We start from the raw sequence: 17,145 nt of genomic DNA on the forward strand, positions 1-17,145 counted from the left end.
TTAAAATTATAGGACCGAAATCATGTTTAATGTTGCTAGCAGACAACAACAAAAGTTTACTCACATAGCTTGATTGAAGAGCCTTGCTTGTATAGCTAATGATGAGGTATTATTGATTATTCACATAGTGATTTACAGTTGTTAGCACATACTAACAAAAATTAGTTATATTATTAATTAATTTTGTTGAAAATATTTTGATATTTCGATATAAAAAATTAAGTTAAATGAATTTTAAGATTTTCCAAAAATATTTTCTAAGTATATTCGATATAATTATTCGAATATCAAATATTACTCCAAATCATTCAAATGTCATTTTTAATCCTTACTCAAGTGTAAAATTAAGTTTTAATCTTAAAATAATTTCAAAACGATTTTACAAAATATTTCGAACCATCTCAAAGCCAAAAATTCCAGATTGCTCAGAGGGAACGATTCCCCCCTAAGGGGTACCGATTCACCCTGAATGGTTTGGCTCCGAGAATTCCAGTATGCTCGGAGGGAACCGATTCCCCCCAGGGGGTACCGATTCCCCCCACTGTTCAACGGTCGAAATATTTGAATTTTACACTTAGGGAACCGATTCCCCTAATGGGGTACCGATTCCCCCACGCTCTAAGCTGTTTTATTAATTGATTTCACACTAAAACGACTATATTATATTCACTAATCATCCCCAACGTTCAGAAGTGATTCAAGGTGTATTTAAGCAAGCTTAGAAGCCATTGATCAATAACAAGAAACATCAAGCAACTAGAATCAAGAGAGAATCAAAGAGAAAACATCAAATCTCAAGTTTGAGCATTTCAAGCCTATTTTTCATTCAATATTCATTTTGCTTTCAAGAACACTTATTGTGCTCAATTGTATTCATTCTTGAGTGTTCTTTTCTTTGTTCTAGAATTGTACAAACAATCTACCTTGTGAGGATTTCCTTGTAAGTTTAAAATTTGTATTGTTCTCTTTGGGAGAGAGTGTTCTCAAGAATTTGGGATATAATTCTTGAGGGTTTGTAAGGTTACTCTTTGTCCTCAAAAGAAAGACAAATTAGTGAATTTGTGGAAAATCCTTAGTGTGGATAGCTAAGGTATTGGACGTAGACTTTGGTTGAGAAAGTCGAACCACTCTAAATCGCTGTGCAGATTTCTTTCAATTTTCTGCAGAAGCTTCCACTAAAATTTTAATTGCCAATTCACCCCCTCTTGGCCATATTCGTCAAACGATTAACTCAACAATTGGCATCAGAGCCTAACTCATTTGAAGGTTTAATCACCTCTTGAGTCGATTCGGGAAGAGTTACATCGATAATCAAAGTCATCAATGGCCTCTACTTCAAACTTCGACTCCGGTCTCGATTCGATGCATGTCAACAAGCCTCCTTTCTTCAATGGGGCTAACTATTCCTATTGGAAAAATAGAATGATGTACTTCATTCAAGCAAGTGACATGGGAGCATGGAATGTCGTAGAAAAAGGATACTTCAAGCCTCTCACTCATCCAAGATTATGGAGTGAAGGAGAGACAAAAATGTTCCAGCTCAACTTCAAAGCCATCCATATTTATTTTGTGCTCTTGGACCAGATGAATACGGAAGAGTTTCATCTTGTACAACCGCCAAAGAAATATGGGACAAACTTCAAGTCACTCATGAAGGTACCGATGAGGTAAAGAAATCTAAAATTAGTATTCTAACGCATAGCTATGAAAATTTCAGGATGAAACCAAATGAATATATCAAATCTATGACAGATAGATTCTCAACGATTGTCAATGGTCTCAAATCATATAGAGATCATTTCAAATGAAAAGCTTGTGAGGAAGTTAGTTTACTCCCTTCCAAAATCGTGGCAATCAAAGAAGACGACAATCATCGAGTCTAAGGATCTAACGTCCTTAGCTCTTAAAGAGCTAATCGGTTCACTCCTCACTCATGAAATGATACTTGAAGATGAGGTAGACCTCGATAAGATTGAAGAGGCATCAAAAGAGAAGGAGAAGAAGAAAAACATTGGAGTTGCTCTCAAATCCACAAAAGATGAGAGTGATTCGAATGAAGATGACGATGATGAGGAAATGGCATTGTTTGCCAAACGGTTCAGAAATATGATGAGACCTTACCGAGGGAGAAAATTCAAACGAAATGAAGGCCTAAAAAATGAACCAAAAGAGAAGGACCCGATCATTTGCTATGAATGCAAAAAGTTGGGGCATGTCAAATATGATTGCCCACAATTGAAGAGAAAGGGTCAATCAAAGAATAAGCACAAGGCTCATGTGGCTACATGGAGCGATGATGAAGGTTCCGATGAAGAAGAACAAGAAGTAGCAAACTTGTGCTTGATGGCATTCGGGGAAGATTCTAAGGTAACCTCTAACTCATCTGATTTTGATGATATATCCTATGATGAGCTATTAGAGGAATATAATGGGTTGGCTTCGGATTATGAGAAATTGTTTTAAAATATAAAATGATGTTTCAAAATTGAAAAATGAAAATAAACTCATATCCAAAACCAACAACGATCTTGAAAGTAAAATCAAAGATTTGCAAATCAAACTAGAAGAGTTTGAAAAAAATTTTGGATTTGCAAAATTTACTTTCAAAGGTCAATAATGATCATCAAAAGAAAATTGATGATCTTAAAGCTTCTTTTGATAAAGTTGGAACAAAAAGTTTTGAAAATGGAGAAAATTCAAAATCCAACTTTGTTAGAAAAAATTTTAAAAACTACAATCATAGAGGTCCCCAAAGAACCTCTAATAGAAAAATCGTTAGAATTATATGGATTCCTAAAGAGCTCATTACTACTAAAGATAAGGATATCCTACACAAATGGATACCTAAGGGGACTAGGATTTTGGAAACTAATGAATATGGACCCAAAAGAATTTGGGTACCAAAAATTAGAAATTAATCTATGTTTGTAGGAAAAGGAGCATTGCTACAAGGCACGGGAAACAAATCCAAATTCATGGTACCTTGATAGTGGATGCTCAAGACACATGACCGGAGACAAAAACCGTTCATTTTAACACCAAAAATGGAGGGGAAGTGACTTTTGGTGATGATTCAAAAGGTCACATTGAAGGTATTGGTATTATTGGTAATACCTCTTCCATACAAATTAAGAATGCTTATATGTGAATGGATTAAAGCATAATCTATTGAGTATTAGTCAATTTTGTGATAAGGGATTCAATGTCATGTTTGATATTAATGGTTGTAAAGTCATTGACATTGCATCTAATCAGATTATGCTTGTTGGTCATAGAATAGGAAAATATACATGGTGAATTTAGATTCTATTGATATGACTAATTTGTCCCTAGTTGCTAAGGATGAACATGATAGTTGGTTATGGCATAGGAGACTAGACATGCTAGTATGAGTGTTTTGCAACGGCTAATTCAAGGTGATTTAGTTCGAGGGTTGCCTAAGCTTAAATTTGATAATGATAAAATCTGTGATGCTTGTGCTAAAGGAAAACAAAAGCGAGTTTCTTTTAAATCCATTAATGACGTGTCAACTAGTAGAGTATTACAATTGATCCACATGGATCTTTTTGGGCCAACTAGGACTACTAGCTTGGGTGGAAAACAATATGCATTTGTCTTAGTAGATGACTATTCTAGATATACTTGAGTTCTATTCTTAAGTACTAAGATGAAGCATTAGAAAATTTCATCACATTTTCAAAAGTAATCCAAAACGAAAAAGGTTACTCTATCACTAGTGTTAGAAGTGATCATGGCACTGAATTTGAAAATCTTGGATTTAATGAGTTTTGTAATTCTAATGGTATTAGCCATAATTTTTCAGCACCTAGAACCCCTCAACAAAATGGAGTTGTTGAGAGGAAAAATCGAACTTTAGAAGAAATGGCTAGAACCATTCTTTGTGAAAATAATTTGCCAAAATATTTTGGGCGGAAGCCACAAATACCGCTTGTTATGTGTAAATCGAGTAATGATTAGGCCAATTTTAAAGAAAACTCCATATGAAATTTTCAAAAATAAAAAGCCTAACATTAGCTATTTTATCCTTTTGGATGTAAATGTTTTGTTTTGAAAAACGGTAAAGAAAACCTTGGCAAATTTGATGCTAAAAGTGATGAAGGAATTTTCTGGGTTATTCCTTAAATTCTAAATCTTGTCGAGTATTAATAAAAGAACTTTAGTTGTAGAAGAGTCTATACACGTTTTCGATGATAATCCCCTTCCGAGGAAGGATTCTTGTGTGAATGATGATGTAGGTATTATAAATACAAATGAAGTTAGACATGATGTTGAAGAACCATCATCAAAGGAATAAAAAAAAGATGAGGTAACTCATGATCCTCTTGAGAATCCAACCATTGAAGAAAGTGAAGTATCTTATCCAAGAGAGTACAACTATGTCAATGATGGTGAGATTATAGGTGATCCATCCAAATAGGTAACAACTCGATCTTCTCTTAGAAATATTTGTAATTATGTTTCATTTATTTCATGCATAGAGCCTAAGAATATTAAAGAATCATTAAAAGATGAACATTAGATTATGGCTTTGCAAGAAGAATTAAATCAATTTGAGAGAAGTAAAGTATGAACATTAATTGAAAGGCCTAGTAATAAATCTATTGTAGGTACTAGATGGGTATTTAGGAATAAGAATGATGAGAGTGGTAATATAGTGAGAAACAAGGCTAGATTTGTTGCTCAAGGGTATACTCAAGAAGAGGGCATAGACTATGATGAAACATACGCTCCCGTAGTTAGGATGAAAGCAATTAGAATGTTATTAGCGTTTGCATGTCTTCATGAATTTAAATTATATCAAATGGATGCTAAAGTGCATTTTTAAATAGTTTTATAAAGAAAGAAGTGTATGTGGAACAACCTCCAGGTTTTGAAGATTCAAAATTTCCGGATCATGTTCTTAAATTGACAAAAGCGCTTTATGGTTTAAAACAAACTCTTAGAGCTTGGTATGAAAGATTGTCAAACTTTTTAATTGAAAAATGTTTTTCAAAAGGGAAGGTTGACACTACATTGTTTTTAAAGCATAAAGGTAAAGATTTATTAGTAGTTCAAATTTATGTTGATGATATAATATTTGGTTCTACTAATGATGTTCTTTGCCAAGAATTTTCTAAGCTAATGCAAAGTGAGTTTGAGATGAGCATGATGTGGGAGCTCTCATTTTTCTTGGGACTCCAAATCAAGCAAAGAAAAGATGACATCTTCATCAATCAAGCTAGGTACGTCAAAGATATGCTCAAGAAGTTTGGACTAGAAAATGGCAAACCTCATGACACTCCAATGAGCTCTTCAACAAATCTTGACTTAGATGAAGGAGGTAAATGTGTAGATGTTAAATTATATAGGTCAATGATTGGCTCTTTGTTTTATCTAACTGCAAGTAGACCGGATATTATGTTTAGTGTTTGCTTATGTGCTAGATTTCAATCATGTCCTAAGGAATCACATTTACTAGCTGTTAAGAGAATCTTTAGATACCTAAAGGACACTTCTAGTTTAGGACTTTGGTATCCTAGAGACTTTATCTTGCATGCCTTTTCTGATGCGGATTATGGAGGATGCAAATTAGATTAAAAAAAAACACCTCCTGTACTTGCCAATTCCTTGGATATATGTGATTTCTTGGTTTTAAAAAAACAAATTGTGTTGCATTATCTACCACTGAAGCCGAATACATTTCAGCTGGTAGTTGTTGTGCACAAGTTTATGGATGAAACAATAACTTTTTGATTATGGAATTGAAGTATGTACCATTCCTATCAAGTGTGACAATACTAGTGTTATTTGTCTCACTAAAAATCCCATCCAACACTCTAGAACTAAGCACATTGAAATAAGACATCACTTCATTAGAGACCATGTCACTAAGGAATATTTAGTTCTAGAATTTGTTGATACTTTTCACCAATTAGTGGATATCTTTACAAAACTTTTAGACAAGGAAAGATTTTGGACACTTAGGAGAGAATTAGGTTTGACCAACCTATCTTCACTTAGTGTTAAAATAATTTTAGTACTTTTAAGACTAAATGAAAAATGCTTAGAATAATAATTTTTGATTGCATTCATTGCTATTAGTTAGGGGGAGTTTATGATTCTTGATGAAAATTAACTTTATGTTCAAATATAGTTTAAAGATTAATTTGATTGTTTGAACGTGATTAATTTTCAATACATGAGTTGCCAATACCACTAGAGAAAATTAATTTAGCATTTTGTGTGTTTAAAATTGGATTTTAGCATTTTGGTGCAGAGGGAATCGATACCCCCATGAGGGAACCGATTCCCCCCGCAGGGGAATCGATACCCCCCTGGGGTTCTGGATTTTAACACGGGCAGAACACCTAAAAATCCTAAACCCTCTTCTTCCTTGCCGCCGTTTCCCCTCTCTATTCTCCCTATCTTATTCTTGCCTCAAATCAACGTTTTTAATCGGAATTCACTTCAATATCATCTATAAACCTGCTAGCATCATTAAAATCGTGCAAACAACATCAAAATCCACTCAATCTCATCTTTCAAGGTAAATTTTTATAAACTCTCTATTTCATTAATTTTGAACATAGAACTAGTTTTAAATAGAAATAGTGATTGGGCATTGCTTATTAGTGTTTAGAAACTAAATTTTTACAACTAATTTCATCAAAAGCACAAGATTTTTCCAAATTTTTTGAAATTTTCGGGGAAAAAATTATGTTTTGATTGAATTACGTTGTTATTATAAAAACTATACATATATTGATTTTCAAAACCTTATTTTTCAATAAGTTTTTCGAAAACTTTGCCCATTAGGATTGGTTTAGAGAACCTTGAAATATTGAGGACTCAATTGAGTTTTGGGATTGATTGAATTGCATACATGTGTTTTCTAAATTGCATGTTATCCATTTTATTCCGACTTCCTAAACCATGTCCAATCCTAAACGTGCTAGGTCATCATCTAGTCGCTCACACCGTCAACCAAATCCACCTCCAAATCCTCCTCCTATTCATGCAATTCCAATTCCTAATCCCATTGATCCTAATATGACTATCCAAAACTCGTGCTTCAATCATCCTGATAATAGAAATCATCGTTTTTGGTATTATCAATATTTTGACTCTTACAAAATTAGAGAAGAACGTATCCCTTCTCGTCAAGCTACGATAAATATCAATTTTAAATATCTTCCTCTTCTACAAGAGTGGAATTTTGATAAACTTTGTGACCTTGAACCTATAGTTTACCATCAACTTGTTCGCATCTTTTATTCTAATGCCGTTTGTGTCAAAAACCGAGCTCAAACTGAGACCATAGAAGTTCATTCTTACCTCCTAGGACAATTCTTACATATTAACTCGGCTTACATAACCAAAGCATTAGGATTAGATAATGATGGTATATCAAATGAAAAACAGGTTTTAGGTTCTCGTTATAAAAGAAGAGATAGTGCGAGTGTCTTAGACCTTCATGATCATTTTCTTCATCTAATGATTTCTTGGTGGTTTCGACCATCTGGAGGTCGTTACTCTACTCTTCGTGCTTTATATCTTTGGTGGTTACATTGTTTCCAAAACAGTATTAAAATAAATCTTCCTGAGATTATTTTTGCTGAAATCGTTGAAACCGTAAACTTAGTGCCAAATAAGAAACTTTGTTCCTCTCTAGTTTATGGCTGCATTCTAAGTAATCTATTTTCTAAATCCGAGCTTAGAGTAGGTCTAGATGTCGTCTTTCCTTTAAAGAAACAAATTAATCTTCTTTCCTTAACGAGAGCGGGATGGATAAAGGATAAGGAAACCGGTGAATGTGTTCGATCTTCTGAAAATACTCTGGGAGCTAGTTCTTCACGAGCTCCACCAGAAGGTGAAGATGATCTCGAGCTTGAACAATTAATGCGAGACATCGATGAAGCCGAAGATGAGCCTGAGCAGCCCGAGGAGCAAGCACACCAAACGAATCAAATGCCTCCATATTTTCAATCTTTTATGGAGACATTCGATTTCCGATATGCTACTATAGATTCGCGCTTTTCTTCTATGGAGTCCCATTTATCCACAATGGGAGCTCAACAATTGGAAATTCTTTAGGAGATATGTGCAAACAATGAAGCAACAAACGCTCGTATTAATGAACTCACTCATGAGATGGACGCTATGCGAGCTCGTTTTCCTCATCCCGGTCCTCCTACGGATGCTTGATTCTTTGTTTTGCTTTAGTACTTTGAACTTAAAGCTTATTGTTTCAACATTTTGAATATTTTAAATGTTTGATTTTTGTGGATTGTTAAACTTTGGATTTGTTTGGATGTTTGAATATTTGGTTTAGTTAAATTATTGCATCATTTACATCATTTTAGCAATATGACCAATTTTGTCATGTCACTTAATTATGAATATTGATTATGAAACTAATGGCTAACGTTTCTCTTGATTGTGATCTTAACAGCTTAAACTATATATATAATCAATTGGCTAAATGATTTCAAAACCTTGTTTTAAAAGTCTTTTTGATTTAACAAAAAGGGGGAGAAATATTAAAGAGTTTTAAAAGGGAGAAGTGTTAGAGTAATTAAAGGGGAGAAGTGTTAGAGTAAGGGGGAGTAATTTCAAAACTTGATTTCAAAATCTTAAAATTACTAAAATGTTTTGTTATATCAAAAAGGGGGAAATTGTTGAAAACATTTTGATATTTCGATATAACAAATTAAGTTAAATGAATTTTAAGATTTTCCAAAAAGATTTTCTAAGTATATTCGATATAATTATTCGAATATCAAAATATTAATCCAAATCTTTAAAATGTCATTTTTAATCCTTACTCAAGTGTAAAATTAAGTTTTAATCTTAAAATAATTTCAAAACGATTTTACAAAATATTTCGAACCATCTATAAGCCAAAAATTTCAGATTGCTCAGAGGGAACCGATTCCCCCCTGAATGGTTTGGCTCCGAGAATTCCAATATGTTCAGAGGGAACCGATTCCCCCCAGGGGGTACCGATTCCCCAACTGTTTAACGATCGAAATATTTGAATTTTACACTTAGGGAATCGATTCCCTCCACGCTCCAAGCTGTTTTATTAATTGATTTCATACTAAAACGGCTATATTATCTTCACTAATCATCCCCAACATTCAGAAGTGATTCAAGGTGTATTTAAGCAAGCTTAGAAGCCATTGATCAATAACAAGAAACATCAAGCAACTAAAATCAAGAGAGAATCAAAGAGAAAGCATCAAACCTCAAGTTTGAGCATTTCAAGCCTATTTTTCATTCAATATTCATTTTGCTTTCAAGAACACTTATTGTGCTCAATTGTATTCATTCTTGAGTGTTCTTTTCTTTGTTCTAGAATTGTGCAAGCAATCTACCTTGTGAGGATTTCCTTGTAAGTTTGCAAATTTGTATTGTTCTCTTTGGGAGAGAGTGTTCTTAAGAATTTGGGGTATAATTCTTGAGGATTTGTAAGGTTACTCTTTGTTCTCAAAAGAAAGACAAATTAGTGAATTTGTGAAAAATCCTTAGTGTGGATAGCTAAGGTAGTGGACGTAGACTTTGGTTGAGAAAGTCGAACCACTCTAAATCGCTGTGCAAATTTCTTTCAATTTTCTGCAAAAGCTTCCACCAAAATTTTAATTGCCAATTCACCCCCCTCTTGGTCATATTCTTCAATCGATTAACTCAACAAATTTTTTGCAAGGCTTAATTTTTATTCTACATTGTAGGAAAATACATATGGTTGTAAAGTTGGATGAATAAAGCTCTTCAACATGACACATACAAAATCTGCATTTATCTCATAGCAGAGTTAGTACCAGGGGAGCATATTGGCTGCTGTGGAAATTGATGCAAATGACTGCATTTATCTCATAGCAATGGCTGTTGTGGAATTTGAAAATTGTGATAGTTGGTAAGGGTTTCTTATTGGGAGACGACTTGTACATTAACAACTCTCATCATGTGACATTCATGTCTGATAAACAAAATGTGATAGTCCAAGTTTGATATTTATTTGCTACTATTTGTACATCTAATATATATTTAATTGTTGTTGTTTGTACATGGTTATGTGACAGGGACTTGTTGACTCTATTATTACATTGTTTCTCGATGTTGAACACAGAATTTGTGTTCGGTATTTATATTCAAATTTCAAGAATGTCGAAGGCTATAAAGGAAAAGCCTTGAAAGATACTCTGTGGAAAGCTGCAAGGGAAAATACTGTGAGGAATTTCGATAGAGCAATGACAGAAATGAGAGGGTTGTCAGAGGATGCTTACAACTGGTTAAAGTCAAAAGATCCTATCATGTGGTCCAAGTCTCATTTTCCCACAAGGTCAAACTGTGACATCTTGTTAATTAACTACTCAGAATGTTTCAATAAGGTAAATATAATTTCAATATTTATTTACTATTTCAATAAGTTAAAATTCATGTTTACATGTTTACTCAAAGGATGTTTATTGTTTCAATGTTTCAATAAATTGTATATTTCAACAAGCTAAAATTCATGTTTACTGTTTCAAAGTTTCAATGTTTATTGTTTCATTTGTTACTGTATGTTTCAATGTTTTCCACAATGATTATTGTTTGTTGTTTACTCGGAATATTTATTGTTTCAATGTTTCAAAATCTGTTTATTGTTTATTATTTCTGGAATCTGTTTAGTTACTAATGAACATAGTTTTCAAGATGGTTCTCGAGGCAAGAGACAAGCCCATCTTGACCATGATAGAGATTATTCGTACCAATATGATGCATAGAATTTCAAAAAGGGGATAAGATATTCATAAATACACTGGTTTATTGTGTCCTAAGATTCAAAAGAAGATTGACACATTAATTGGGTAAGATGTTAAGTGTTGGCCATCATATGTTGGAGGTCTAAGATATGAAGTTACATTTGGTTCATCTGGCCAACATATGGTTGACCTAGAAATTAGAGATTGCTCTTGTAGAAAATTGGGTCTTATAAGTATAATATGTCATTTAATACATAATTTAGTTATTTCCTTCTTCATTTGTATAACTACAGTTAGGAAATGGTGCATCTAATACCTTCATGTTTCTAAATAGGGATCTCATGTGCACATGTTGTTTCAGTCATGATATTTACTCAAGAGAAGCTAGAAAACTATGATGACAACTGCTACCATAGTTCAACTCAAATCTAGCTCTACTCTAACTTTATCTACCCTATAAGAGGAGAAAATTCGTGGGAACCAATCTCATCAATGGAGCCAATACTTCCTCCAATTCAAAGGAGGCCACCTGGTAGGCCTAAAAAGCAAAGGAAAAATGTTGATGATGAACAAGAAAGTGGTCCTAGTATGGGGCAAAGAACCCTAGAAATTAAGTGCAAGAAATGTGATAAAGTGGGCCATAATATAAGGACTTGTAGAACTCAGGTCAGAGACAATTCTAGGCTTATCAAACCACCTACTCTACACATGTATCAAGTGTACCTCCAGCACATTCAACAACAACAAATTGAGCTACTTCAAATCCAACACTTCCAATGTTTTAATCATCTTCTATTGGTGCACCTTCAGGGTTTCAATCATCTTCAATTGGTGCATCTCCAGGGTTTCAATCATCTTCAGCTAGCAGAGTACCAAAAATACTTGTGAGCATTTAATTATCTACCTTTCACTCTATTATTGCCTTTTCCTTTAACTTACAAGTGTATTCAATATTCCCATAACAGTTTAGGAGGTGTGATGTAGCAATTGCTCAAGTGCCAAGTCATACCATATCAACTGAGCAAAGGAAGGATATCAAACAGACAGTAAGAAGGTAAATCCAATTACCACAACAACAACCAACTGCATATTATGTTGTTAGATGGATGTTGCAATCACTTTCTCCCTCTTAAAACATGGTTATTCAGAATTCACAAGAATCAATTTCAAGTTTCAAACCACATAACAATTGATGGATGTTAAGGCTTAGTGGTTTTTTTGTATATGGCTTTGCATTTTTTGTATATGGCTCGGTCATTTTTTGTATATGCCTTAGTGGTCATTTTTTGTATATGGCTTACTAGATTAGTCAGAATGATAAAGCCGCCAAAAAGATATACCATGATACATGGTAACATTTTGATGTATTTTGAGAGAAAAAATGGTACAAGGTACAACATTACATATATTATGTAACTTATACCATTTTTCTCTTAATGTTTTATCAATGAAAGAAGTTATTTGAATTACTACTTAGACATGTTAATTGAAATATTATATTTTTTCAAGCTATTTGTGTGATTGATTTTCAATGAATATTTTATGGTTGGTAAAACAACATTAATCGAAAAGATGTGACAATTCATCTTCAATTGGCAATTACATTTTATATGGCAATTACATTTGCTTAAGGTTTTGGCCATCAATGGAAGAATATTGAAGTAAAAAACCCTAAATAAAATTAAAAACAAACAACCCACAAAATCCCTAAATATCAATGTAGCTTATCAATGTGAACTTGAAACACCAAACCTTAAACCATAAATAAAAAATAAAATCCTATATCAAATATTACCCCTTTCATCAACCCAAATAATCAACAAAAACAAAATCCCTAAACAACCCACCCAAATCACTCGCTCAAACCTTCCTCCTCTCTCCATGGTTCTCATATTCGTTAGCAAACCAACAATAGTAGTGCGTGAACGTAGATTCAATAGGGGATCATACCAAACAAAAAAATGCAATTTCTCCTTCCATGCCCATAGTTACTGCACCCAAATAATCTCCTTCTAGCATTATTATTCATCCAAGTTGTGCGTAAGCTAGCTGACATTCCACAAAAACATATTGGGATTGCAGTTAGTGGTGTATCCATTGCTACGAATTGATGACCAAACAAATATAAGGAAAGAAAATTTGATTTTTAAGGTTTAAGTTTTTTAATTTAGGGATGAAATTCGAGTTAGGTGCTGAATAAAGGAGCTTTTATTCAGCCCCAAATAGTAGAGTAACCGGCCACGTCATTCTCTACTAACGACAGCTAACGACCGATAACGATAGGGATCATGATGCAAACAAACTAAAAGTTCGATGAATGTGATGCAAGTTTCAAATGTTGGGTGACCAAAATGCAAGCGCCCTAAAAATTCAGCGACTATTTATATAGTTTACCCTTAAAAAATAATTGTTTCTTCCTAGACCACAAAACTCAATTTCATATCCCTTTCCCAATTCAATGAAAATCCCAAAATCTCTATGCTCATCAACTACGTTTTTTTGTCCAATTGGGCAAACGGGTAAATTATTTTAGAAAATAGGGTAAGTATAAATTTAATTTTAAATTTACGGTATTTACTATAGTGTTCAAAAAACTCGTCACATCGAGAAGACAAGTTCTAATAAAATATATATTTTTTTTATTAATTTTTATCATATCGAAATAAAAAAATTAAATAAAAAATATTTTTATTAGAACTCGTCACCTCGATGTGATGAGTTCTAAATCACTGTAACAAATATCATATATCCCTAAATAAACTTCTATATGCCTTATTAAGGTAATTAATTAAATTGTTTGCCCTATTAGGTAAAAAACCCTCAACTACAACTTCGTTTTAAAAGTTTTATCAATTTAATTTATAAGGAGATGAAAATATCAAAAAAAATGATTTGACCTAAAAGATAAAGATGTTAAGTTCGTTTAGAACCCTAGAAATAATGAGTCGTGCCTAGTCTTATATTTGTGTGCAACAGGTTAAGTTCATCAGTTGTTATGTTAACACCATGATGATTGTTTCCTAAAACTATAAGATTCGTTATACCTCCGGATTAAATTCATCGGAAAATGTACACACTCTACTGACATAGTCACTCGTAACATCAAATAAATAAAATCTTCAAAAACCCTCCAAAGATGTCAAGCCACCCTCGGAGCTACCATAGATGGTCACTCGAAGTTCTCCTTTACCATTTTCAAACTGATAGTCTACTGGTAGTTATGATGACTATGTTCGATATCAGTCATCCTATGATCACAGTATTTATACCTCAAGCAAGACCGAAAAGAGAATTCCTTCTTCCTCATCAACTGGTAACTACGACTCTCCATCCAAACTAAAAAGAATGAACTGCCGTTAACTATCAGCCAATCTCTCATCAACTGAAAACCACGACTCTCCATCTAAATCAAAATACCAAAAAGAATGATTTTGATTTATTTTTCGGTTTATTCAACTCGATCGAATACTCACCCTAATAAAATACCTTTGGCTCACGGTAAAAAGTAACCAGCAGGAAATAGAAGGCATCAATGAATCTAGGAATGAACCAAAAGTATGAAATCAGTTTTAAACAAGTCTCCACCTACAAAGAACAGCAACTAATTTATATACATAAAGTTCCAAAACAAGAAGCCAATGAGAGGATAATCTTTCAGATTAGAATATTTCAAGCCATCACCTGAGTTCTCAATCCTCCGATTCTAATCCGAAAGTGATCGGTTCTTGCCTGTTCAGCTAGTCCTGTGTAACGTTTCGGGACCGGAATCATCTTCACCAGGCATCATATTTAGATCAGGCAGTACGAAGATATCCTTGCCTGCATCGTGCGAATCTAACCGCGGTTTACGGTGATCATCCGATAGCAAGTTTGACTCTGAAGAAGGCGGCGGCCCCAGACGAGGTACTTTCTCTGGTTCATTATCGATTAAGCTCGAGTTCGAATCGAGCTGTGCAATACATGTGAAGTTTACATTAAAAAAACAACTCTCGACACAAAACATGTATTCTGAATTCGCAACTAGAAATTTTATTACCTCCTTTCTTCTTGACCTCTTGGAACTTGTTCTGTTGGTTTCACTAGAAGCACTGCTCTGCAAAACCCACCATTAATCAATAAAGCAAGCAGGCATTGAAAAAGAACTCGGAATTTGGGTCCATCCTTGTCGTGTTTGTTGAGGTCACAACATTGAGAGAAAGTAATGGTATATCCTAATTACAATCCATCCTTTCTGATTTGAACGAAAAATCATTGCCGAAATTGCACCGTAATGCCCGCATCAGTTCGAGTTAAAGGTGAAAAACAACAGATCCGATTCAATCCGTGAATAATAATACAATCGACCTTTACACATTTAGAGATAATTGCTATAATACCCCTCACTTATAGATTTTTTCAATTAGACCCTTATTTTATCTAATAGAAATAAGAACATGCATATTCATCCCTATCCCTACCTATGAGCCAGTGTAACAAAATTGAACTCAAATAAGTCGAACAACACACCAACTTAACCCAAATTCACAAATACTTCTTTCATAAATTTGGGATAAACACAAAATAACGTCTGTTCAAAGATTTTCAACCGGACATCGAACATACATAATATTCGAACCGAGACCTTTAATAATAACAACAAAATACTATCAACATCGGGATGCAAGGAAGAAACATGCAACCCAAGGCTCTTCTTTTAGTACAGCTGGCAGAGTCAGAGTGCCCAAAGCGGCGTAGAATTAAAAAAACGAAAACGACAAAAGCCGGTAATAAGACGCCACGTAAGACTGACAAGCACGCGACGAATCTAATCCAAGCCATGACTTGGCACACCACGCACGTGACTTACACAACCCCACGCTTAGAGCTAAGCTAATAACCCTGAGACAAGTTGAGAGACAACACTGATGTGCTGTTACAGATTGAGAAGGTAAACGAAGACTCCACCAAATCCGGTCACACCCGCGTCACACCTGATAAACTCTCCCCCTTCACTTCCACCTATTACTAAGACCGAAATGCCCCCGCTGCTCGGAAAGCTACTTGGACGGTGGGAGCTGGGGAATCTTATTTTCACTTCTGACAAATTGGTCCTCTACTGGAAAGGTCTGATCTGGTAAAGATGGTTACCGATGTAAACGGATTTCAGAGTTGATGAGTTTCAAGTATTAACCGAGCTCGTGATCTGTGTAGTTTCCTTTCCGGCCCTAAAAAGGGCGTGGTTTAAAAGGGAGGTTCGGTAAAAATCCGTCTTCACGTGAAGATGGTAAAAAAGTTTTAAAACACGGGGGCTTTTTAGTCCAACGGTCGGAATAAAATCCGATGATCGGAGATGTCGAATCGGAAAGTTCGATGATGAAGAGAAACGTTAATAATGGCAGATCTGGTGAACTCAGTGAGTCAGCTGGGAACCGATGAATTACTGTCATTCCAAATCAAAAACCAGAACGCGAAAAGGCAACCCCGAAAAAACGGCGGCGATACGTATTTGGGTATAGCCACGAAAGATTGTTTCTGTCAACCCGAAATATGAAAGCAAAAGAGATTCAACAACTTAAGAGAGAGAGCGAGAGAGGGAGAAGAAACCTTGGATCTGGAAGGTGCGACAGGATTTGAGCAGTGGACCTGTGTGCTGGTCACTTCAAAGCCGTCGACGGCGCAAGGAGAGGCGTCGCTGCTACCACCGCTCCAACAAAGCGGCGTGGTGGGACTACCTCTCGCACTGACGTTTAAATCTCCGTCTCTCCTGGCGTCGCATCGCAGCAGCATGTGTTTAGACCTCCGCTGACGTATCCCCCATTTAAACGCAGTCAAGGCAGATTTGAAAAGAGGAGGTGCCGCCTGGGCTTGCTTGAGCCTTAACAACAACTCAACCACCACGTTGTCGTCCGTGATCGCCGCCTCAACCCACTCATCATTCACCATCATCGTTATAACCAAAAATGAAAAAAGAGAGAGAAAACCAGATAATGATTGATAAACCTGTGGATTTTATATATGGGATTCGGAAGAGAGAGAAGAAGAAAAAGGATGAAAAGTGAGGGAGATGGGAGTGAGCAATAATATATAGAGATTGTGCAATTGTTGAGAAGGGTCGGGCGAGAACGCGAGAGTGAAGTGAGAAAAAGAAAAAAAGGAATCGTGTGTCAGGCTAATTTATATAACTGACACCGTTTGCTTTAAATTTTTTTTTCTGACATCGTTTGATCAATATTTTCAGAAGTAGCACTCTTTTTGCTGAGTTGACAAAGGCGCGTCCCCGGATACGCGATTTACCCGCGTTTTCGCTGAGTTGGATGCCACGTGTGGAAGGCGCGTCCCCAGGGACACGCCTTTGCCAACTCAGCAGACACGTATTTTGTTTTATAATAAATAATTTATTTTTATTATTATTATAAAT

At 34.9% G+C, this 17,145-nt stretch overlaps 1 long non-coding RNA gene across 1 annotated transcript; it reads right to left on the minus strand.

The window, feature by feature from the left end:
* Positions 1-14,296: 14,296 nt before the first annotated feature.
* On the minus strand, positions 14,297-16,816 carry LOC120211785. Its single transcript, XR_005524634.1, has 2 exons — positions 14,785-16,816; positions 14,297-14,697 (listed from the first exon to the last, which is right to left on the minus strand). It is a non-coding gene; the product is annotated as an uncharacterized LOC120211785 (long non-coding RNA).
* Between the last annotated feature and the right edge of the window lie 329 nt (positions 16,817-17,145).

The sequence above is a fragment of the Hibiscus syriacus genome, unplaced genomic scaffold (assembly GCF_006381635.1).
Source record: "Hibiscus syriacus cultivar Baekdansim isolate YM2019G1 unplaced genomic scaffold, ASM638163v2 tig00109987_pilon, whole genome shotgun sequence".
Lineage (NCBI taxonomy): Eukaryota > Viridiplantae > Streptophyta > Magnoliopsida > Malvales > Malvaceae > Hibiscus > Hibiscus syriacus.